Consider the following 26,450-nt stretch of genomic DNA (forward strand, 5'->3'; position numbering starts at 1 on the left):
GCAGTAGTTCTCATTGGTTATGGGACTTTTCTGAGCTGTAAGAGGCAAACATATATGAACGACAACATCAAAAAAATACTGTATTGGCTACCTGATAGAAGGAAAATAAATCTTAGGAAATTGGGGTCCTTTAAAAAATTTTCCTCAAGAAGAAAGTATATGGTTTTGTACACATAAATGAGCAGTGGGCTGGGTGCAAGGAAACAGTATGATAAAGGTTACATGTCCTTCTAATATGCATTCAATATGGAAGTTAAAAACGGGAGAGGAAACCCAATGGCTATACAGCTCTAGTGCTTCAAACTATTCCTAAGTGTACCACATGTGTTATTGTAGGCTTTCTAATTACTAAAATACCTGCCCAAGAATGATAAATAATAATAAATTACAGCAAGAACACCACAATAATCCACATCATTATACAGTGCCTAAAGCTACTCATTCTATCTCAATTTTAGGTTTAAAAAATGGGCAAATCGCCAACATGATATTTAGAAAAATATGCAGTATATAGTGAATAATGTTTACACTAAATATGACAAATAATTTCTGAAAATACATTTTACTTCAAAAGGAAAATATCTTTATTTTTAAAAATATAATGCCTACTAAAGGGAAGGGAATTATGAAAGCACATACTCTATCTGGCTATGATTTCTAACTGAATTTATGGACTCCACTACATAGATGCTAATATGTGACATCATAGGGTTAAAATTGGGGCTGTTCTATTTTACTACTGCTTTTGCAAGCAGACATCAGAAATCATTAAAATATACGAAACCCAGGCTTGGTAATCTTTGTTCAAGAAAAAGACAAAAGAAAAAATGATAGCCTCATCTACGCAAATACAGTTGGACCTTTGTATCTGTGGGTTCCACATCTGTGGTATCGACCAGTTGCAGATCAAAAATATTTGGAAAAAAATGTATGGTTGCATCTGTACTCAACACGTATAGACTTGTCATTATTCCTGAACTACACAGTATAACAACTATTTACATAGCACTGACATTTTATTAGGTATTATAAGTAATCTAGAGACGATTTAAAAAATACGGGAGGATGTATTCAGGTTATATGCAAATACTGTACCATTTTATATAAGGAACTTGAGCATCTGTGGATTTTGGTATCCTCAGGGGGTCCTGAAACCTACCCCCACAGATACCTAGGCATGACTGTATATCATAATTCCCTGACATATTTTAGTTACGAAGCATTCTATACCAGTGAATTTTTTTCTGTTAACTGAACCTCATCTCTGAAGAGCATCAGGCCGGGCACGGTGGCTCACGCTTGTAATCCCAGCACTTTGGGAGGCCAAGGCAGGCGGATCACGAGGTCAGGAGATCGAGATCACGGTGAAACCCCGTCTCTACTAAAAATACAAAAAATTAGCCGGGCGTGGTGGCGGGCGCCTGTAGTCCCAGCTACTCGGAGAGGCTGAGGCAGGAGAATGGCGTGAACCCAGGAGGCGGAGCTTGCAGTGAGCCGAGATTGCGCCACTGCACTCCAGCTTGGGCAACAGAGCGAGACTCCGTCTCAAAAAAAAAAAAAAAAAGAGCATCAAAACATTTATAGTTTAATAATTTATGTAAGTTTTAAAGACATGGTTATGTTTTTTTATGATTCGGTGAAACGCAGAATGATCCTGCCTTTACTCAGCATCACCATCTTACACATACAGAGTTGGGACTAGGTGATGGAGTTTTTCATTATCACTTGAACGGTCTGTATGATCTTGAACGCTCACTTAACCTCCTTTCTGTGCCTCAGTTTCTAAATATGTGAGTAGAGAATAATCTTCCCAAATCACAAGATGGTTATAATTAAAGGAATAAGTGCTTTTTAAAAGAGCAATAATAGTTATCATTCTTGGCTACAAGATAGTGGTTTCCTCAGGAATAACAGAAGGATACTGGGCCTTTTGTCCACACACTAAATGGTCCAAAAGCTGCTGAGCTATCATGTCTGCTTTCTATAGTCCTACTGCTTCTTCGAGTTACTAGCTATCAGTTCATTACAATGAGACTTCTCACTGTTGTATTCATTCTCCTTCTGAGTTGCTGACTTATTTTGTAAACAGTTATCTGCACAAGGATCTGATAAGTCAAATGTCCTTCCTCTATCTTACAGTGAAGGGCACAAGCTTCAGGACATGGTCCCTTTTTGTGTCACATGCCTGGATTTGAACAATTAAATTCTATAGGTTTGAAAGAGCATAATTACCATATTATGTAGCAGTAATAGTTTGCAAATTTACAAAGTCAACTGAATACCTATGTGCACAGGTTTTGTTTCTTTTAAAATATGTAAAATGTAAGCTACTCATTTTTTCATTCTATTTAAGCAAATGTAAACCTATCCAGTACACACCTAATACCATCAGGCACGTAGTTTGTTATTTCTGCATAATCCTCCTTTATCATATATTATACACTGATATCTTTAAATTGCCTTTGGGTACAGAGTCTATAATTTTATTTCAGCTGACAGATGAGCATTTTAAATTATCAAATGGTGACACTGCTGGACAGAAAATTTGGCATCAATGCAATTTTCCTCTTATGTTTGTGTCCCTCTAGGCAAGTTAATTAAACTCTTAGTCTCAGTTTCCTCATCTACAAAATGGGAAAACATATTTGTGCACCTTGAAACTCAGAGAAGTTCTCTTTTTTCCCCATGCCAATATTAAATTTTTATTTTCTTAATGCATTCTTATCATTGAAAAATCACAAAATTAGACATAAAATATAGAATCTTATTAATCCTGTCTACCCAGAAATAACTATTAACATCTTAAGTGTCTAAATGGTATTGACTGCATTTTTTAAAAAAAGGTATTGTTCTATATATACTATTTCATAATGTTTTAAACCCATCCCTACCAATTTAATCTACATTGTATACAACATTCTGTATCAGGGGTCAGCAAACATTTTCTATAGAGGGTTAGATAGTAAATATTTTAAGTTTTACTAGTCACATACTCTGTCTCATGTTTCTTTGTTTGTTTGTTTGTTTATTTATTTATTTGAGACGGAGTCTTGCTCTGTCGCCCAGGCTGGAGTGCAGTGGCGCAATCTCGGCTTACTGCAAGCTCCGCCTCCTGGGTTCACGCCATTCTCCTGCCTCAGCCTCTCCGAGTAGCTGGGACTACAGGCGCCCGCCACCACGCCCGGCTAATTTTTTGTATTTTTAGTAGAGACGGGGTTTCACCGTGGTCTTGATCTCCTGACCTCGTGATCCGCCCATCTCGGCCTCCCAAAGTGCTGGGATTACAAGCGTGAGCCATCACGCTCGGCCCTCATGTTTATTTTTAATAATCCTTTAAAATTTAACAACCCACTCACAGCTCTGGTAGTATAAAAACAGGTCTTGAGCCAATTTGCCAAAGGGCTGTAGTTTGCTGACCCTTGTTTCCTATCACTGGATACATTTCTGTAACATCTTTTTAAAAATAGCTATATCATACACTAGTTCTGGTATAATAAGGATACACGAGAACTTATTTAGTCAGTCTTCTATTAGTTAATATTTAGGTTTCTCTTGTTTTGATATTACAAACAGCCGTGGAGTGAACATCCCTGTACATACTTATTTGTATATATAACTATTTCCTCAGGTTAAATGTTTGAAAGTGTAATTTCTGGTCAGCATTCATTCAATTCATTCACTCACTCACTAACTATAGTTGTAGGGTCAAAGCAGCCATAGACAAAATGTGAATGAATGGGCTTGGCTATACTTTGCTAAGCCCTGAATATTGCTAATTTACTTGAAAGCATCTTCATTTTTTTTCAATTAAGAGGCTTTAACATATTTCCATATATCCCATTTCATAACAACACTGCATCTGTTTTTAATAGATCAGTGTTATATTCTTACAGTACTATAAACAACTCAATGAAACAATGCCCTGCCTTAATAACGATCATCATCAGAATATTAAAATGTCACATAACTCAGTATCTTTTTTATTAGAAGAGTTTTGAAAATACCAGACTGAAATAGTTTGGCAGGCGTTTCCTCTTTAGAATACAAACACAAATAATAACAAGAAACATAATTTATGTTGTCCATTGTAGCTATTCATGCACTATCTAAATGTTTTGCTTTTTTTTTTTTTTTTTTTTTTTTTTTGAGATGGAGTCTTGCTCTGTTGCCCAGGCTGGAGTGCAGTGGCGCGATCTCGGCTCACTGCAAGCTCCGCCTCCCAGGTTCATGCCATTCTCCTGCCTCAAACTCCTGAGCAGCTGGGACTACAAGTGCCTGCCACCATGCCTGGCTAATTTTTTTGTATTTTTAGTAGAGACGGGGTTTCACCGTGTTGGCCAGGATGGTCTCGATCTCCTGACCTCGTGATCCACCCGCCTCTACCTCCCAAAGTGCTGGGATTACAGGCATGAGCCACTGCGCCTGGCCTACTGCTTTTTAAAGCTATTGCACACACACACACACACATACACACACATATTTCAACATAGTTGAAACTTTCTAAATTACAAACTTTCAAAAAGGAATTGCTTGCATAATTGACCTTTTAAAAATGTCAATCCATTTATTCAACAAATATTTATTTAGTGCCTATGTACTTACATACCAAGTTGCACAAACACTTGGGATACGTAAGTAAACATGACAGCTGTGGTCAATGACTCATAATAACACTTGTTTTTGAAGTGTAACACTGGAAAAATGTGATACATAGGAAAGGATCAAGTAATAACTTCCACTCCTCTTCAAAAAGAAAATGAAGACAAATACTGTGAATACTACACAAGGTAATCAGATAAATCCTCACCATCAATCTTACCATATACAATTGGCAAATTTAGAAAGAGAATAGCACAAAACTGTAAAGAAAGTTCATTTAAGTGTTTTTGAAGATCTTAAATTCAGTTTTAGATAAAACTGACTCTACCCAATATGATTTATTTACATTACATGTATATGTTTTCTTCTGAGACTGGCCAACATCCTGAAGGTTATTGTTCAGACAAGAATCATCCTAAGTAGTGAAGTAACTCATCTATTAGATTTGTTCAAAAGGACTAGTTCTAAAAGAAAGAGTGAGATAGCAGCATGTGTGTTTAAAAAAGATCCAAAGCTCTAAGTGGAAAAAACACAGGCGGGCAAGGGTTAAAATGGAAATAACAGAAGTGATGGTGGATGGCAAGGCAAGGGTAAAAGGGAGTAACAGAAGTGATGGCAGATGGGTGGCAGTGCAGAGTCCCATCCTGGGGCCAGGCACCAAACACTGGCTGTCTATAAAACCCACAGAATCAAGGTTCAAAAGAAATGGAGTCAAGCTGTTTCAGCACTAAACAAATACAGCAACACATTGGTTAAAAACTTAATGTCAACATTGAACATTTCATATGCTATAAAATAGAATAAAAGTGAGGTACTGTTACTCTGGCTCTAATTTTAGTCACTCCAAACCAGTACTATTGAGGGCAAATGGCTGATAACCATGGGAAAAAGAAACTATCTTACTTTAGGGGGTGATAATAAAAACAAACAATTCTAGTAAAGGCCAACATGGATCTTTAAGGAAATAAGATTTCAAAAGCCTGTTTGAAAAACTTTATTATATGGCTATTATTAAAAAGTAAAATAAATAAATAAATAAATTACAGAAGCTGGTGGGGTTGTGGAGAAAAAGGAATACTTATTCACTGCTGGTGGGAATGTAAACTTAGTTCAGCCATTGTGGAAAGTAGTTTGGTGATTTCTCAAAGAATTTAAAACAGAATTACCATTCAACCCAGCAATCCCAGTATTGAGTATATACCCAAAGGAATATAAATCGTTCTACCATAAGGACACATGCATGTATCTATTGTGCAGTGTTCATAATAGCAAAGATACAGAATCAACCTAAATGCTCATCAGCAGTAGACTAGATAAAGAAAAGGTGGTACATACACCATGGAATACTACACAGCCATAAAAAATGAGACCATGTCTGTGAAGGTTAATACTGAGTGTCAACTTGATTGGATTGAGGGATACAAAGTATAAATCCTGGGTGTCTGTGTGGGTGTTGCCAAAAGAGATTAACATTTGAATCAGTGGGCTGGGGAAGGCAGATTCACCCTTACTCTGATGGGCACAATCTAATCAGCTTCCAGTGAATATAAAGCAGGCAGAAAAACATGAAAAGGAGAGATGGGCCTAGCCTCCCAGCCTACATCTTTTTCCCGTGCTGGATGCTTCCTGCCCTCAAACGTCAGACTTCGAGTTCTTCAGTTTGGGGACTTGGACTGGTTCTCCTTGCTCCTTACCTTGCAGACAGCCCATTGTGGGACCTTGTGATCGTGTAAGTTTTATACATAAAAGGGGAGTTTATTAAGTATCAACTTAATACTTATAGTTTACTAAATATTAACTTAATAATTACAGTTTATTATTAATTTAATACTTATAGGATATATGTAGATCTACAGATATATAGTTCTGTCCCTCTAAGAGCACCCTGACTAATTAAATGTCCCTGCATCAACATGAATAAAGCTGGAGGCTATTATCCTAAGCAAACTAACACAGGAATAGAAAACCAAACACCGCATGTTCTCACTTATAAGTGGGAGCTAAACACTGATTACATATGGACACAAAGAAAGGAACCACAGACACTGCGGCCTTCTTGAGAGTGGTGGGTGTAAGAAGGGTGAGGACTGAAAAGTTACCTATTGGGTACTATGCTGATTACTTGGGTGAAAAAATAATCTGTTTACCTAACTTCCGTGACACGCCATGTACCTACCTATATACCAAACCTGCACATGTATTTCTGAACCTAAAGTAAAAGTTAAAAATAAAGGTAACTCAATTAAATATGCAGCCAGGGAGATTAAGCAAAATATAATACAGGAAAAAACAACAACAAACAAAATACAAAAAAAAGCATCTTCATTATATATTAATGATAGAAATTTGTGTCATATATTTTTCAGAGATTTTAAGAGGGCTCTTCTACCTGCTTTATTTAACGGGAGTTTTCCCAAATATAAATGAAACCTCGAATAGTTTAACACTCCATTTGATAAAAACAACATTTGTAAGACTTCAAGAAGAAGCTTAACTATGATCTCCTATAGAAGAAATGTTTCCTTCAGTTCTTGACCCAGTATATTGGAACATGGTTTCCTAAAGAGTGGTGACAGCCAAATCATGAGGCCTATTTTTTGTTTTTAGCTAACGTTTTAAAAAAGAATTCTGCTCATTGTAGAGAGAATGGTTTCATCGTAATAGGTCAGTGGTTCCCAAAATGTGGTCCTCAAGACAGGCAGCATCAGCATTATGGAGAAACTAAGAAATGCCAATTATCAGGCCCAACCCAGATTTGCTGAATCAGAAGCTCTGAGAGCAGGGCTTATACATTTGTATTTTAACAAGCTCGCCTTGGGATTCTGATGTACACTACATTTGAGAACCACTGAACTAGGTTAACTCAGGTAATTCGACAGGAATGGGAAATAAATTGATTGGAAACAATACTTTAATCAAAATATTTGTATAATACAAGTACTGTATTGTTCCTGCGGTGAACAAAGCAAAAATTGTTAATAATCTTTAGTCTGGCAAACAGCACATGAGAGAGTAAACTATGAGATCCTGAATATGCAGTTTAACAATCAACACTCCATTTGCTGTTATATTTGAGTAAATAGGACAGCGAATTCCTGAACAAATGGCATGCCATCACCGCATAATTTCGGTTTTTGTGCTTGCAGTTGTTGTTTAGGAGTTTATTTTACTGTTAAGTCATGTCTCTAAGTCATTTAAGAGCATTAGAATGAAAAGATATGGTCAAATTTATGAGGCCAAGAACGAACCTCGTGTGAGTACTTTACACCACATTGAGAATCTAATTATTGGTCCATAACACAGCATTTATTAGTGTTTTCTCTTTTCATACAGACTATGTTGCAAATTGGCATACGATAGTATCCAGTTTTAAAGGGCCATTTATATGTAAAGTAGCTATTTTATCTATTTGTGGTAGTTCATGGGTAAAATACCCCGTTTTAGCATAGGACTGGTGATAGGAGGTTAAAAACATTTTTAAGAAATGAAACACCTTTCAGCAGTGAAAGCTATGCCAATACTGTAGATTTGGAATAACATAATTGAGCAACATCTATAAAATGAGGCTTGTCTTATAGTAATAGTGTGAAGATTTATGTACAACTTTCCTGAGATACATTTTAGACTTCTTTTAAGTGCCTTTTTTTAAATTTTTTTTTTTTTTTTTAAAGACAAGGTCTCACTCTGTCACCCAGGCTAAAGTGCAGTGACACAATCACAGCTCACTGCAGCCTTGAAAGCCTAGGCTCCAGTGATCCTCCTACCTCAGCCTCTCAAGTAGCTGGGATTACAGGCATGCACCAATACACCCAGCTAATTTTTAATTTTTTTTTTTTACAGACATGGTCTTGTTTTGTTACCCAGGCTGGTCTCAAACTCCTGAGCCCAAGTGATCCTCCTGCCTTGGCCTCCAAAAGTGCCGGGATCATAGGCATGAGCCACTGAGCCTGGCCTCATTAAAATTCTTAATAGGGAAATCAACGGGATGGAAATATAAACTAGAGATGTATGTAAATATTTCTTGATGTCTAAATACTTCAGGAAACTTGAACATTTTAATAAATTTTAATAAAAATTTTAAATAAATAAACATTTAAAAAAATTTCCTAAGGTCTTTCCAAACTCTTCACACAGCCTAAACTTCCTCTACCAATGATTAATTAGAATCTAGAAGGTAGTGGAAAATAAACATACTGGTTTTGTGCTGGTTGAGCTTTTACATTTGAAAAATCATAATATGGTGAGAAATAGAAGATTTCCCACTAACATCAAGAACAAGGCAGGGATGTCCCCTCTTACCACTGCTTTTCAATACTGTACTAGATGTCCTATAAGAAAAAATAAAAAAGGAAATAAAAGGTATACTGATTAGGAAAGAAGAAAAATAAAATTTTGTCTGCAGATGACATATTTTCTATGCAGAAAATCTGAATCAACAAAAGAAATCTGAAACTATTAAGTGAGTACTGCAAGATTTCAGGATAAAAGGTTAATATAGAAAATCAATGCTTTCCTATATATCAGCAACGGACAAGTGGAATTTGAAATTAAAAACACAATACCATTTAGATTACATTGTGAACACACACCTAAAAAATGAAATACTTAGGTATAAACTTAACAAAATATGTACAAGATCCATATGAAGAAAACTACAAAATTCTGATGAAAAAAATCAAAGAACAGATGGAGATATTCCATGTTTATAGATAGAAGATTGAATACCAAGATGTCAGTTCTTCCCAACTTGGTTAATAGATTACTGCAATCCCAATAAAAATTCTAGCAAGTTATTTTGTAGATACAAACTGATTATGAAGTTTATGTGGAGAAGCAAAAGGTCCAAAATAGCCAATTTCTGACCATGATTGACACTACCCAACTTCAAAACTTTCTATAGAGTACAGAAATCAAGACCATCTTGTCTTGATTTGTGGTACTGGTGAAAGAATAAATCAATGGAACGGAATAGAGAGCCTAGAAATTGATCCACATAAATATAGTCAATTGATCTTTGACAAAGGAACAAAGACAATTAAATGAAGAAAAGATAGCCTTTTTAACAAATCGTGCTGGAAAAACTAGATATCCATATACACATACGAAAAAATGAATGTAGACACAGACATTATACCTTTCAAAAAATTAACTCAAAATGGATCATAGACCTAAATGTAAAATGCAATACTATAAAACTCCTAGAAGATAATATAGGATAAAATCTAGATGACCCTGGGTTTGGAGACGACTTTTTAGATATGACACTAAAAGCATGATCCATGAAAGAAAAAATTGACAAGCTGAGCTTCATTAAAATGAAAAACTGCTCTGCAAAAGACCCTGCCAAGAGAATGAGAAGACAAGCCAAGGCCTAGGAGAAAACATTTGCAAAACATGTATCTAATAAAGAACTGTTAATGAAAATATACAAAGAACTCTTGAAAATAATGAGAAAGCAAAGATTCCAACTTTAAAAATGGGACAAAGATCTTAATAGACACCTCACTAAAGAAGACAAACAGATGGTAAATAAGTATATGGAAAGATGTTCCACATCACAAACCATCCAGTAAACACAAATGAAAACAACAATAAGATACTAATTAATACCTACTGATTAGAATGGTCAAAATCCAGAACACTAACACCACCAAATGTTGGTGAAGGTGTGAAACAACGGGAACTCTCATTCACTGCAGGTGGAAATGCAAAATAGTACAGATAGTTTGGAAGACGGTTTGGCAGTTACAAAACTAAACACACTCTTACCATATGATACGGCAATAGCACTCCTTAGTATTTAAACAAAGGAACTGAAAATTTATGACCATACAAAAAACTGGACAGATGTTTACAGCAGCACTTTCAGACATGTATTATAGAATATTTACATGTACATATTTGAATTATGCTTGTTTTATGTTGAAATATAATCTGTAATTTACATACATCAAGATAACTCAGTACATTAAGTATTATTTACAGAGATCCAAAGTACATCTCAAGATCTAAGGCATATTCCACTAAGCTTGACTTTCTAAATAACCTTTTAAAAATTATGTAGTTATTTCAACATATTTTTAATTAAAAAGACACACACAGATATGAACTCTCCAACACAAACATACAGCTGTATAGCCTAGTGTAACATTATAAGACACATGCCATAGTAAGCAGCATCCAGATCAAGAAACAGGACTTTGCCAGCCACCCTAGAAACCCTACGTGGGCCTTGTCCCAATCACACTTCCTTCTCTCTCCCCCAAAGTAACCACATCCTGGCATTTACTATCTTATTTGGTTTTTGCAACCAAATCTACATCATTAGACACTATAGACAGTCATGATCATTTTAAAAAAGGATGACTTTGAAGCCTCTTATTGTAAACCATAGGCGTCTCATTTTTTCTTTTCTTTTCCTTATAATTTATGTGGACAAATTTGGGTTATTTGAACTGTAGGAGACTTATTCTATGGGTTCCTGACTGCATATGTGTGGTGGAGTTTGGCTCATTCTTCTTTCTGTATTTATGACAAATTGGAAGCTGGATATGGAGACTTGATGCCTTTGGCAAGACTACAGGTGATATGTTATCAGGAGGCACGTATGTGTTTTGCTCTCCTTTTGAGAAGCAAGCAGCTGTTGGTGACCATGGTCCAGATCCATTAATTCATCAGGGGTTGTAAAAATGGTGATTTTCTACTTTTATCATTTCACTTTCATTTGTAAGCAGGTATAATTTTAAGAGAAACGTTGCTTATCTACTATTTAGTTACCAGTGATATAGTTCATACAGGAGAGGCAAGATAAATGCCTAATTCTTTTCCTTTATTTACCAGACTTCTTTTTCTTTAAAAGCAATTTATTTGATTCTGACCACAAAATACAGAGAAGGAGCAAGGGCTACCCTGTAACGTCTTGGTCACACATCTTCCCAGTCTATGCTTCTATACATACTCTTTGTAAAACGGCAAGCTCATACTGTCCCCAAGTGTTTTTTTTCACATTATCACACCTGCAGAGTATAGGATAAGGTGGGAAGTTAAAACAGATGGCCCACTCAGAAGGTAGGGCTCCCTCCAATTCATGTTCCAGCTCCCTTTTGCTAATCTTGAAACCAAGGTAACTGGCTCTTCTTACTATTGTTTTACCTTTTTTTTTTTTTTTTTTTGAGACAGGGTCTCTCTGTCACCCAGGTTGAAGTGTAGTGGTGCAATTTTGGCTCACTGCAGCCTCGACTTCCTGGGCTTAGGTGACCTTCCCACCTCAGCCTCCCAAGTAGCTGAGACTACAGGCATGTGCAACCATGCCTAGCTAATTTCTGCATTTTTGTTAGAGATGGGATTTCATAATGTCGCCCAGGATGGTCTCGAATTCCTGGACTCAAGCGATCTCTTGGCTTCTCAAAGTGCTCGGAACACAGGCGTAAGCCAATGTGCTCGGCCCTCATTTTTCTAAAACAACTCTCTCATGAACGAGTAGGCCATAGACGAATTACGCCTGAACAATTCTTAGAGTCGTTTAAAGTAACAATATAGAAAGGCACTTGACTAATGCCCTTTCCTTACCCCCAGCTTCCTAAGTTCCAGGCTGTCTGTGGCACCTGGATTGCCACCCTTGGGTCCTCTACACCCCATGGCAGCAATGGTGGAAGGGCAGGCCAGGCCAATCATAAGGAATAAACAGTCTTTACTGGGCTCAAACCAGGAGTCCATAGGTCTTGAGGACCTCTGTGTAATTGTTTTCTCCTCCACATTCTTTTGGGCCTGTTTACATAGCCTCATAAGCTGTTTTTTCTTCCAATAGCAGATATTGGCCTTCTCCTTCCTCTTCTCCTGGGTGGCTGTCACTGCCTGGTACTTCCAGTCAACCTCGTGAACCGGGCACCCCAGGTAGGCAAACTTTCTCACAGGCTTCAGACGCACAACCTTGGGAGCAGCAGGAAACATCATCCACTTTTTTCTTGTCATAGGGCAGTGGGATCCCATTAAACACCTTCAGATGGTCAGGGACGGCCTGGCCTTGCTTGGTCTTGCGGGGCAGCATGCCTCAAGCGGTCTGCCAGAAGATGCAGCTGGGGGGCCTCAGGAATGGTTGGTGTTCATCTGCTTGTGAAGGAAGGCCAGGTACTCCAACTTGTTTCTGTGGAAAGTGCCAAAAATGTTGATGCCTTTGCAGTGCACGACCACCACCTTCTGGCCCAGCAGTACCTGCCTATCCATGATGGCTGTCAGGTAGCCCAGAAGGTGGCCTCGGCCAGTGAGCACCAGGAGCTGCCCCTCCGTCTTTGGCAGCTGCCTGGGAAAATACTAGTTTTCAAGATAACTGCTTTCCTGTCATTCTTTGAAGGTGACCAATCATTTTTGCTTTTCATTATGATGAACTTATCCATTTATTGATTTTTATTTTTAATTAGAGATAGGGTCTCACTATGCTGTCCAGGCTGGTTTTGAACTCCTGGGTTCAAGCTATCCTCCTGCCTCAGCCTCTCAAGTAGCTGTGATTACATGCATGCTTCACTGCCCATGGCTTGAACTTACCAATTTAAACGTACTTCGTGGATTTTAGTGTTATAGTTCTTATTTTTACTGAAACTCAAAATTCTCATTTTTGGCCAGTGGAAGCCTCTTCCAGTTGGCTCCTGAGTCCTTTGACCTTCTCTAGTAGTCTTTGTTATCTTCTTTGTTACCTGGTTTGATATTTCAGACTAATCTTGTAAATTTCCAATTTCAGTCTTTTCTCCAAGAAGCCCTGGTTAGTGGAAAATATTAATTTAAGCCCGCACTCTGTGTGTTAGAGATGCTCAGAGCTACTGGTTTCATTACTGTTTCTAGGCCTTTTCAGGGGACACACACATCTATGCATATTTATATATATTTAAAATATGATATATCATATGCTCATTAATATTTTCAATTAAAACTCAGAACTATATAGTGTTTTTCTTTTTAACACCTTTATCATACAATTCACCCATTTAAAGTATACACTTTAGTGGCTTTAGTATACTCACACTGAGTTGATTCACAATTTTTAGAACATTATCATTATCTCAAAAAAGAAGTGTTGTGTGCATCAGCAGTCACTCCCCATTTCCCTCCAACCCCTCTTGTCCTACGCAACCACTAATCTACTCTCTGTCTCTATGAATACGCCTATTTTGGACATCATACAGTATGTACTTGGTTGTCTGAAGCTTGTTCCCAGGTAGATTCATCAGGAAAGGCTCCTGGAAACAATATTCCCAAGTTCTTGCATGCTGATAATAGCCTGCTTGTGTCATTTACACCTGAAAGTCAGTTTTGCTGGGTATAAACATCTTTGTTTCTCATTCTCACCATGGCTGCCAGAATCTCCCTTGAGCTGGTCATTAAAATGAGAGATCTATTTATAATATAATAGAATGTAATCTGCAAATTTGGGCTAAGAAATGAGTTAAAACTGTGGTCATCCCCTAAGTAAAGAATCAGTACATGTTCCCAACTGTTTCTGTGAATACTGCAGTTTATTGTTTTCCTTGAACGACTTCTCTACTTTTTAGCATCTTCTTTCTACTATCCACCAACTACTTTCTCTTCCATAGAACACAGTATTTTTCCAGGGGAAAAAGATGCCCAACTTTTCCACTTCTTCTTCATTCCCATGGATACATATCTGGACTACCTAAGTATTGTATGGCAAGAAACGCAACTCTACATTTCACTGCAACAAGTCATTGTGTTTAGATACAAAAATGGGTTAAGAAGTTGTGACTTATGGGAAGGAAATTTATCCCACTATACCCCTCCCCTAATTTATAATATTCTGTGAACTTGAATGTTAGTGTATCATAGTTCTAGAAAACCGGATTTAAAGGAATGCTTAAAAGACATTTATTTCATATTCCATTACTTAAATTAAAAAAAATGTGATAAAGGGTTTGCTCTAGGTAATACCTAATAACCAAACAGAGCCTGAGAAACCAGAATTCTAGATTCTAAAGGTAATGTTCTTTCCACCCTATAAGAGCTACTTCTTAAGTTCATTAGCTGGATGTCTCCAATACAATGACTATTTCAAGTAGCCCCCCCCCCCCTTTTTTTTTTTGGAGGCGGAATCTCACTCTGTTGCCCAGGCTGGAGTGCAGTGGCACGATCTCAGCTCACTGCAACCTCCGCCTCCCGGGTTCAAGCAATTCTCCTGCCTCAGCCTCCCGAGTAGCTGGGGTTACAGGCATGCACTACCACGCCCAGCTATTTTTTTTTTTGTATTTTTAGTAGAGACAGGGTCTCACCATGTTTGCCAGCCTGGTTTCGAACTCCTCACCTCAGGTGATCTGCCTGCCTCAGCCTCCCAAAGTGCTGGGATTACAGGCGTGAGCCACCACGCCCAGCCAACCCCGTTTACAAATCATTTACCTATAGGCTCAAAATTTGGTGATTTCCCTTAGAAAGAAAGAGAACTAGTAAGGGCCTCAGATCACTACATGAAAGTCTACTCCAATTACAGGTTCTCAGACAAGTAGCTCGTATCCTATTACTGGAAGGAGAGGCACAGTCTTAGGGTGACAAGGAAGTAAAATGACAGAATACATTATTAGCTTTTTGTCACATCTATAGATTCCATGAAACAGCTTTAAAAAATTACGTATTTCAAATTTACACACAACTTCAATATCAGTGTAGTCATAACCAAACTATCAATTCCCATTGTGTCCGGAATTGGTGGGTTCTTGGTCTCACTGACTTCAAGAATGAAGCCGCGGACCCTCGGTGAGTGTTACAGCTCTTAAGGCAGCGTGTCTGGAGTTGTTCGTTCCTCCCGGTGAACTCGTGGTCTCTCTGGTTTCAGGAGTGAAGCTGCAGACCTTTCGCAGTGAGTGTTACAGCTCATAAAAGCAGTGTGGACCCAAAGAGTGAGCAGTAGCAAGAGTTATTGCAAAGAGCGAAAGAACAAAGCTTCCACAGTGTGGAAGGGGTCCCGACCGGGTTGCCACTGCTGGCTCGGACAGCCTGCTTTTATTCTCTTATCTGGCCCCACCCACGTCCTACTGACTGGTAGAGCCTAGTGGTCTGTTTTGACAGGGCGCTGATTGGTGTATTTACCATCCCTGAGCTAGACATAAAAGTCCTCCACGTCCCCATCAGATCAGTCAGATACAGAGTATGGACACAAAGGTTCTCCAAGGCCCCACCAGAGCAGCCAGACACAAAGTGTCGATTGGTGCATTCACAAACCTCGAGCTAGACACAGGGTGCTGATTGGTGTGTTTACAATCCTTGAGCTAGACATAAAGGTTCTCCACATCTCCACCAGACTCAGGAGCCCAGCTGGCTTCACCCAGTGGATCCCGTACCAGAGCTGCAGGTGGAGCTGCCCGCCAGTCCCACGCCACGTGCTTGCACTCCTCAGCCCTTGGGTGGTTGATGGGACTGGGCGCTGTGGAGCAGCGGGTGGTGCTCGTCGGGAAGGCTTGGGCTGCACAGGAGCCCACGGAGGGAGTGGGAGGCTCAGACATGGTGGGCTGCAGGTCCCGAGCCCTGCCCCGTGGGAAGGCAGCTAAGGTCCGGTGAGAAATTGAGCGCAGTGCCGGGTGGGTCAGTACTGCTGGGGGACCCAGTACACCCTCCGCAGCTGCTGGCCTAGGTGCTAAGCCCCTCACTGCCCAGGGCCACCGGCTGCTCCAGGCGAGGGGCCCGCCAAGCCCACGCCCACCCGGAACTCCAGCCGGCCCGCAAGTACTGCGTGCAGCCGGTTCCCGCTCGCGCCTCTCCCTCCACACTTCCCTGCAAGCTGAGGGAGCCAGCTCCCACCTTGGCCAGCCCAGAAAGGGGCTCCCATAGTGCAGCGGTGGGCTGAAAGGCTCCTCAAGTGCCGCCAAAGTGGGAGCCCAAGCAGAGGAGGCACCGAGAGCAAGCGAGGGCTATGAGGACTGCCAGCACACTGTCACCTCTCACTATCATGAATAGTCTTATATTTGCTTTGGATAATTAAAAATAAAGTAAAATATTACAAAATTTTAAACATATACTTTCTAATTAACTTCGGTTTCCATGGTAAAGCGAGTCTAGATTTCGATTTGTAAAGCCTCACGAGTTTCTGGTAGACTGTGTCCTTCCCTTTTAATAGTCACCTCTTTTATCTCTCAGACCAGGTTTTCTTTTTTCTCCGGCTCATTACTGAACAGCTTTTCTCTCACTCCTTTCTCAAGCAAGCATTCATTCTTTTTGAAGTTTCTTAAGGGCCATTTACTGCTTGTAACAACAGGAAAAAGGCGCTTTGCTATGCCTTTCCTAACACCTTTCAATTAGATCCTGTAGGAATAGACAAAGTCACTGATTGTGCCAGGTATCTCAGTAGCCCAAAATTTCCATGTATGTTAGTAATAAATATAAACGTTATTATATGCTTATCTATAGCAATAATATATTAATAGAGCATATACACTTATCACAAATGATTCAATTTTTGACTTCTAAATGGTTAAGGAAAATGAAAAGAGATTAGAAATGCTCAGTTTTTTTTAAGGAATACAAAATACATACTATTTTGTACCACACTTTCGATTGATTTATGAATGTGTGTGTGTTTTCAATGGAGAAATCTTGTTACTATCAGCAGCCTTTGTCTTTTTGAACTGCTTTTGATAATATAAAGACAAAGTAGTTGGATCTGAGACTATGCAAGGATTTATGACCAATCTTTATTTAAGCTTTATGTCACCTCCATTTCCATGTGAATTGAGGATAATATTAACAGCAAATAGATGTTGTTGCAAATAAACAACCTTCTAAGATGGAAATCTATAAATTGAATATAAAGAAGGAAATCCAGTTACCACTAAGTCATTTTCTTTATGAAACAGATGTCAGAAAGGGAAAGAGGTGACTTTCAAGACTTTGTAAGCTGAATTCTAGTATGAAAAGTTAAAAAAATTTAAGTCTTTAGAGGTTGGAAAAACTGAATCCTGAGTGAGACTGGGGCAGAAATTTAGTTAATGATTTTTTTCCAAATCTGTTGTGATTTTCCTTTAATATTTTCTGATCAAAAGAATATTACAAGTTCAGTATGGAAATTCAGATGAGTACAGAAAAACAGGCAGGGGGAAGGATCACATACCAACCGGAAGCAAATATTTAGGAATATCAGGTTTATAGTTTAGAAATAGCTCCACATGCATTTTTCTCTATATTTTCCATAGCTGAAATCATATTATACATGAAAGTATCCTGAATTATTTATCATATCCATACTTGCCCATGCCCTTGAATAAACAAGCATAAATTTTAATGGCTGCATATTACTCTGTTATGCGAGCATTCCATGATCTGCTGCACTCCCTTACTGCTGAGTATTTGAGATGTTTCTTCTTATTTACTAAATATATAAAATATTTCCAAGACCTGCTTTTGGCATAATATAATTAAATTTTTGGGTTATTTCCTTTGGATAGATTCCCCAGTGCAGGATAAGAGTAACTCGAGCTAAAAGGATCTACTCATATATACAGCACTTGTTTTTTTTCTTTTCCACAACACTTTTATCATATTACATTCCCAACAGCAATGTCTGAGAGTAAATTTTTGCCCCACTCTTACCAAATTAGGTATTAACATGATTTTGTCTTTGTTAATTTGATAGGAAAAAAAAGGTGGGGGGAGAGGAGTCTAAGTGTTGGTATTTTATTCTGAGTATTCATAAAGTGGGTAAATGCTGATTCAGCATCTATCTGGACATAGGGGAAAGCACTGAATGGATAAGGAAAAGTAGTGGGAATTGCAACACCATGTAGTGGGGTTGCATGGGATTGAGAACATCTGTCAATGTGGAAAACTGCCCATTTATGAGTAATAATTAAACTCCATTATTTGAGGGGATCTCCTGAGATTTCACTATGGGTTGGATCCCTATGAAAAACTCGTGACAGATGCCAGGTCACTGGATCTAATCTTAGTTTAACCTTAGAAACACTGGTTTTGAGTGTTCTCATTTGTGAACAATTAACATAATTCAGAGAAAACATACTATAAAATGTTCACTGTAAATCTTTATAATGAGTAGATATTTTGTAGTTACTTTTATGATATATGACAATAAAAAAGTGAGCAATCCTGTCTCACTTTTTCTAAGTGAATAAAATATAAAGAGCACTGGAGTCCAAATTTTTATTCATAGTCTAGAGAAATTCATTAAAGTGCTGTCAACATATGGTAGATTTACGAGCTATTTCTAAGTGCTTTTTGGAGTTCTTTAATTACATAAAAGCATACCAATTGTATTGGTAAGCCTTCACAATTTATGTCTGTTGATAAAGCCAAAATATTTTAGTTTCATTTGAAATGACAAGGTATTACCTTTTCCCTTCATATTTTATATCAGATGATTTGAAAATTGAAAGTAATATCTTTTTCTAAATCGTGAACATCTACCTCATTCAGTGACTCAACTACTACCACTTTCAATATGCCTGAGAAAAGGCTGAATGTATACCTTAACTGTCACAATGTCACACCAAAATATATACATTTTACCAACATTTTGAAGTATATCTGACTTTAGTTCAGAATAAAAAGAGAGATTAAAGCTGAAATCACATGGCTGTCTTTATATATACTGAAAGTTTTTGTTATATGTACTCACTGGATAATGAAAACCATTTTACTCTACTGATGAAGAGAGTCAGAGATTGAGGAATAAAAACATGGAGAAAGAAAATGAGAATTTTTTCAATTTAATGAACTATATTAAAAATTCAAGGACAGCTTTGTGTTTTGAGAAAGACTTAAGTGCAATGAATAAATATTTTCAAACATAACTTGTGCAAAAACCTATTAACTCATAAGCATTATAAGTGTGATTGTGGTTTAGTTTTCATAACTTAATTATTCTTTGTTGCTCAAGAAGTGGAAGATTTCATGGGCTAGAAGGTTGCTGCTAGTTCATTTTTTTTTTTTTTTTTTGAGACAGAGTCTCACTCTGTTGCCCAGGCTGGAGTGCGGTGGCATGATCCTGGCTCACTGCAACCTCTGCCTCCCGGGTTCAGGCAATTCTCCCGCCTCAGCCTCCTGAGTAGCTGGGACTGCAGGCATGCACCACCATCCCAGCTAATTTTTTAATTTTTAGTAGAGATGGGGTTTCACCATGTTGTCCAGGCTGGTCTCAAACTCTTGACTTCGGGTGATTCACTCACCTTGGCCTCCCAAAGTGCTGGGATTACAGGCGTGAGCCACCATGCCCGGCAACTGCTAGTTCATTTTTATGAGATTTAGGTATGCAACTGATGAGCAACTAAACAGAAAAGGAAGAAAAGTTGTGGTACCAACCCTGGCAACACTGGTTTTGGGAATAATATGTGGACAGGGTCATGTGCTTTGCTACAGACAGCAGTCTAATCCCATTTCTGTCATGTCCTATATGGCTAAGGAATTAGCTTCTCAGAGCTTCAGTGTAATTACCCCAGTACTGATACTGTGTACTTGGCACAAAATAAACCATAAAAAAACAGTTTTATCACCACTGCTGCCCTCCTTCTCCTCTTCTTCATTTCAAAGGAAAGAAAGAAATGAACCATCAATACAGAACTCTTAAGTTCCTCTGTTTAGAATGTGATTTCTTCCAAATCTTCCATGGTTGACCCTTCTATGTCATTCAGACTGTGGCTTCGATTTGGCCTAAAGTAGTCCTCATCATCTCCCTTTCCCACCCTCCATAACTTTATCGCATGGTTATATTGTATTTTCTTCAGAGGTCTTATTGCCATCTAAAATTATCCTGTGAACTTGTTTAACATTTTACCCCCTTATCATGTAAATTTCACGAAAGCAGAAACTTTGTCTAATTTGTTCACTGCTGAATCCTCTAGAGACTAGAATATGGTATGGAACATAATAGATGCTTAACACATTTGCTGAATAAAGGAGTGAATCATAAGGGACTAGACATGTTAAAAATTGGAAGCCTGACCAGATGATAGAGAGAAGTCTACTATAACTAGTTATTCAGGGCTTAATTCTAAGTTAGTATTATTCTAAGTCTAGTTATAAAGCATTAGACGGCAGAAACTCATACATGCTGGAGTTGTTATTTGCCTTAATAGCTAAGCCTAAACTGTATTATACAGTGTTCTTTCTACCTGACTATAGTAACTACATGAGAGAAAACTAAGGAAGTCACTATTTAATAATCATAATATTAAGTTAGACTTAAGAACTGAAACACATAAGTTAGCAGTAATTTATAAATTAGAGTAACTGTGGGTATTGTTTTGTCAATAACTAAAAATAACATAAAATATGATTACACAAGTAAATGCATCAACCTAAATGGTATTTATAGAACTAAGATGACAATCTCTTCTGCTTATCTTTTCTAACTCTAGCCTTCTACCTAATGGCAAGAATGAAAAACAAAAGTGTTTAGAATAAAGAGCCATGAAAAAAATTCTTCTGTTCTACGCCTATCCTATTAAAGCTCCGGAATTTCCTTGTTTTTGAAGGACCTTAGAATCTCTATTTGTATTACTTCAGAGGAATCGGATACTTCAAATTATTATAAAATAAAGATCAACTGTTAAGTTAAAAACAAACATTGCCCTCAAGGCTTATGTTTATTTTATTATCAATTTAAATGAATTTTCAGCTAAATTATAAGACTGGAGCTGTTTGCTTTCAAATGCAAACAAATTGTGGCATACTCAGATATATGACCTCTCTTGGGAAAACATTTCATCATGTAGCAGAAGTGAATTTGTTATTAAAATGGTTAACCCTATGATCTGTCAATGAACTATTTTCTAAAATGTTTTAAAGAAAAAAACTTAAAAAAATACATAAACCATAAATCTACATCATAAAGTGATAACACAAGAAAGTCTGGCAAATGAAATCTTTAGAGGACTTCCTTTAGAAGGCACCTAATTCCCAGACCATAAAAATTTTTAACAAAAACAAATTTTTTTATGAATCAAATGATAGTTTCATACATTAAGACTTAATTTATAGAAGAAATCCAGGCCAGGGGCAGTGGCTCACACCTATAGTCCTAGCACTTTGGGAGGCAGAGGCAGGAGGGTCACTTTAGGCCAGGAGTTCAAGACCAGCCTGGGCAAAATGGTGAGGTCTTATCTCTACAAAAAAATAAAAAGTAGCCTGTAATCCTGGCACTTTGGGAGGCCAAGGCGGGTGGATCACAAGGTGAGGAGATCGAGACCATCCTGGTTAACATGGTGAAACCCCGTCTCTACTAAAAAATACAACAAATTAGCCGGGTGTGGTGGTGGGCGCCTGTAGTCCCAGCTACTCGGGAGGCTGAGGTGGGAGAATGGCATGAACCTGGGAGGTGGAGCTTGCAGTGAGCCGAGATTGCACAACTGCACTCCAGCCTGGGCGACAGAGCAAGACTCCATCTCAAAAAAAAAAGTAAAAATAAATAAATAGATAAATAAATAAATAAATAAAAGTGATTAGCCAGGCATGGTGGTGTGTATATATAGTCCCAGCTATTCAGAGAGCTGAGGCAGGATTCCTTGAGCCCAGGAGTTCAAGGATGCAGTAAACTATGATCGTGCCACTGTGCTCCAGCCTGAGTGACAGAGAGACCCTCATTTCTGAAAAAACAAAACAAAACAAAAACCAATGACAAAAATCCAAAACAAATTCACAGCACCACGATCAAACTGTCTACATTTATCTATGCAGATGAAATTCCAGTATAGTTTAGAAGAAACAGCTCTGTATAGGTATAGCTGCATTAAAATCCAGCTCATTAGCTGATATTCGTGTTGTTTACATTTCTACTGCCAACTCTAATTATCTGACTTACTTCTTAAGGCTCTAGAGTCATAATGTTTGTTCAACAATCACATATTTAAACTTCATTCTGCATGAATATTTCCCTCTGCTTTTTGTTTAAGCAGGAACCTTTGCTCAGTACATATTTTAGTATGGACTTACGAATTTTATAGAAAGCGTTTATATTTTAGCAGTATTAAAAATCAGTTCACTGGTACTTAGATTTTTTTTAAACATCAATTTTTATATCTTATTATTTTTAAAATTGAAATATGTTGCATAGTCAGTGATAATAGATATCTGTCCCCTCCAAATCTCATCTTGAAATGTGCCCCCCTCAATGTTGGAGGTGGGGCCTAGTAGGAGGTGTTTGGATCATGGGGACGGATCCCTCATGAATCGCTTGGTGATGAATGAGTCCCCTTGGTGATGAATGAGTTCTTGCTCTGTGAGTTCATATGAGATCTGGTTGTTTAGAGTATGGCACCTCCCTTCTCTCGGTCCCTTCTCTGACCGTGTCACATGCCTGCTCGCCCACTGCCTTCTGCCATCAGTGGAAAGCTTCCTGAGGCTTCACGAGAAGCCAAGCAGATGCTGCAGCCTTGCTTATACAGACTGCAGAACCGTGAGCCAAATAAATCTCTTCTTTATAAATTACCCAGCCTCAGTATTCTTTTATAGCAATACAAAATGGACTAACACAGCCATGCAGATAGACTCAACCACTCAATCTCATGTTATCCTAGATTATGACATCACTTAAAACTGCTCCATTAAAAAAAACTCTTTTAATTCATACATCCCACCATATAGCCTTAACTTTAAAAGCTTCCAATAACCTGTTAAATTATGGCTACTACTCCTATGCTATTTCAGCTAAACCTCAAGCAATTCGACCAGTCCATTTTCTCTCTAACCACTACTTACCTGCCTTTTTCCTAATGCCTTATATTAATCTTGGACTGCATGGTCTATACATTCAATAAATTCTGCCAATACTTTAAAATCCATGCCTTTCCGTGTTACCTGGCTACCAAACCTCAACTAAAACCAACTAACTGCCTTCTCCATGCTTGTACCTGAAGTGCTGAGCACTGTTGGAAAAAGTATCATACACTTAGGAGGACTGAGGCTACCATAAATTCATGGCTACCAGCCTAGACACTGTCCAGAACCTCTACCATGTTTCTGTAGTCAACCCTTTGGAATGACAATTTTAAACTGTACACGTTCACATCAAACATCTCTCCTCTTCCCCTAAGTCTCAGCAGAAATCCTTGTCTTGTATTTAACAGGATCCACCAGAGAATAATTATCTCATTTATTTGCCAACAAGTCTAACAAGTTACCTACTTGTATTCCTACCTTCTCGTATTCCTACCTTCTCCTCCACTTTCTCATATTGCAAAGGATGCCTCCCCAAAGGCCATCTGTTTTCGTGAATGCCACCTTCCCCTAACTGCTTAAAGACCTTGAACTAATCTTAATTTCCTTACCACCTTCTCTTCTTCAACCAAAAACAATTTGGATTCTATCCTATTACTCTACCGAAGTACCCTCCATAAAGTCATCCATGACCTCCATGTTGTAAGATGCTAAAGACAGTCCGTTATACAACTTCTAGCAGCAGCACTTGACACAACTGAACATCTGTTTTCAAAATAGTTATTTTCTCTTGGGCTCTGTGATGTCACATTCTACTAGTTTCCCTCCTACTTCCCAGACCACGACTTCTGAGTCTCCTTTTCTAGCTCCTTCTTCTCATCAACACTTAAATATTAAGGCCTATTTTCTCAGTGTATAATGCCTTGGACAATCTTATTCCTGTCCATTCTTTCAATTATCATTTAGTTGTTGATGACTCATGGGTTCAGGCCTATTGATATCTTATCTTCTGTGCTTGAGATCTCTAATGTCTAGCTGCTATTCAGTAGCTGGGAGCCAGAATGCCCAAGTTTGAAGCCTAGCTCTGCTACTTTGCATGTCCTTGGGCAAATAACACTCTGTGCCTCTGTTTCTTCCTCCATAAAATGAGAATAAAAACAGTTCCTACTCCTACTTTATAGGGTTGTTGTGAAATTAATATTTGAATTAACATTTGTCCATGGGGACTGTTTCTCTTATTCACTGTTGTTTCTGCAGCACCAACTGCAGTGCCTCAAAGCAGGTATTCAATAAGCATCTGCTGATTCACTTAATGAATGAAATTACCAGACGGTAAATTATCACAATTCTGAGGCATTTTCTGCTAGCCCTATTAAATTTTAAATTTCTTGCTACAGCTATCTTATATACCCCTCTAAAGGAGATCACAATTTGAAAGAAAAATAATTTGCAAGAACATTCCTGGAAAAAACAACTTTTGTTGAAAATCATTCACTCACAGGCAAAAATCTGTGTTAGAAATCCGTGTCAATACGACTCAGGCAATAAAAATGATTTGAAGTATTGGTTTCAACAGTCATTATGAATTATAAAGTGATTCAATATAAATCAAAATAGAACATATTACCTCATCTCTTTCATTAGCCTTTTGAAAAATGAGAAGTGACTGACCTAGTGAGTACTTAAATCAAAGAAAAAGTGGTGGAAGGAAAAGCACCAGGTCTTTAACATCCAGGCAACACGGCAGGCCGCTGCCAAACAGCAACTGGCTCCCACCACAGACAACAGCAGTGGTGGTATAGAGGGCAGTATATGACTGTCTGTCAACTTCACTGTTTGAAATCTGGAAGGCCGGGGAGAAGCCTACAGAGTAGAAGGTTAATTTCAGGAGAGGGGAAACTTCGTAAACAAGTGCTTTTTACTTGAAAATTTAGTGAAGATGTGTGTTAGTGAAGATTCGTATCCCAAGTCACACTCGTCACCCTTACTACTTTGGTGCCACTTTATGGAAGGCTTTTTTCAGTGAGACTGCCTGGCTCCAGTTTGGGGACTCTTGACAAAGTTATCTTCTCAGTAATTCTTATCTTCTGCTACTCTGGGCTGTCAAGAGGGCTGCACAGTCTAACCCGTCAGTGGTCGCTGTGGTGGTCATGAATGCTATTCATCACCATCTCTTCACCCCTTTAAGTTGTGGTGGCCCTATGACTTGCTCTGGCCAATGAAATGTAAGCTGAAGTAACATGGGTCTTTCAGACAAGTGCATTAAAAGCCAGTGTGGGATTTGCCAGAATCTCTTTTGCCACCACTCCCTCTTCGCCATGACAACTAGAAATGACCTAGATGGCAGCTGCCCCAGCAGGTTGGACTCTGAAGGAAAGGATGATGAGAAGCAGAGTCAAGGTAGAACATGCTGTCTTAATCCATTGAGATTTCAGGCTGTTGCTGAATGATAACACAGGCCTATTTCTCACTGATACGAATTTGTAGTTTGCTGCTATGTGTAGGGAACTATGCTAAACTAAAAGGGATAAAAATATTTCATTAAAAAACAACTGAATTTGGCCAGGTGCAGTGGCTCATACCTGTAATCCCAGCACTTTGAGAGGCTGAGGCGGGTGGATCATGAGGTCAAGAGATAGAGACCAGCCTGGCCAACATGGTGAAACCCCATCTCTACTAAAAACACACACACAAAAAATTAGCCGGGCATGGTGGCGGAAGCCTGTAATCCCAGCTACTCGGGAGGCTGAGGCAGGAGAACTGCTTGAACCTGAGAGGAGGAGGATCAAGTGAAGTGAGCCGAGATCCCACCACTGCACTCCAGCCTGGGAGCAGGGCAAGACTCCGTCTCAGAAAACAAACAAAACAAAACAAAACAAAACAAAACAACTGAATTTTCTCACTTTCCCTTCCCGTTAGGTTTCAAGCACTCACTTGGCAATGAGATCAAGGGCTAGGCCAGCTTCTACCATTTACACATTAAGTATAAATAAGTTTTAGGGCTGGGATTACTAGTGACATGTAGAAATGTGCTCATGAATTGTGGAGATAAAATTTTTACAGCTTATAAAACTATGCTTTCAAAAACAATTATCAGTACAAGATAGGGCTTATGCAGAGGGACAAACAGAACAAATCTGAGTTAAGGGGTACGTATGGTTTCTGTAATTGACTCTAGGACAAGAAAAAGTAGTAAT

The 26,450-nt window shown here is 38.4% G+C and overlaps 1 protein-coding gene and 1 pseudogene across 1 annotated transcript in view; both read right to left on the bottom strand.

The window, feature by feature from the left end:
• The window catches only part of MAN1A1 (mannosidase alpha class 1A member 1), a 178,024-nt gene that overhangs the window by 85,270 nt on the left and 66,304 nt on the right, over positions 1-26,450 (bottom strand). The gene's annotated exons all lie outside the window — the stretch shown is intronic.
• Positions 11,888-13,883, bottom strand: LOC116471503 (large ribosomal subunit protein uL13-like; annotated as a pseudogene).

This window comes from Hylobates moloch, unplaced genomic scaffold (assembly GCF_009828535.3).
Source record: "Hylobates moloch isolate HMO894 unplaced genomic scaffold, HMol_V3 SCAFFOLD_2, whole genome shotgun sequence".
NCBI classification, from domain to species: Eukaryota; Metazoa; Chordata; class Mammalia; order Primates; family Hylobatidae; genus Hylobates; species Hylobates moloch.